Genomic DNA, 226 nt, shown 5'->3' with positions numbered 1-226 from the left:
CTGACTGTGGACACAAGAGTCCCTGCATGCGATGAGCTCACCTGAACCAGTACAACCAGGGACATGCAGCCATGCAGACACAGCCATGAGGGCATTCTTGCCAACACATGATAATCTATGTGGGGCTGAGGATTGAACCTGGGCCCTTGCACATGGCTAGGCAAGTACTCTGTTATAGAGCTGTTTTTATTTACTCTCTATTATAATGCAACAAAACCATATGTGC

Source organism: Callospermophilus lateralis, chromosome 1, assembly GCF_048772815.1.
Source record: "Callospermophilus lateralis isolate mCalLat2 chromosome 1, mCalLat2.hap1, whole genome shotgun sequence".
NCBI classification, from domain to species: Eukaryota; Metazoa; Chordata; class Mammalia; order Rodentia; family Sciuridae; genus Callospermophilus; species Callospermophilus lateralis.
Note: the sequence above shows the minus strand (reverse complement) of the source record.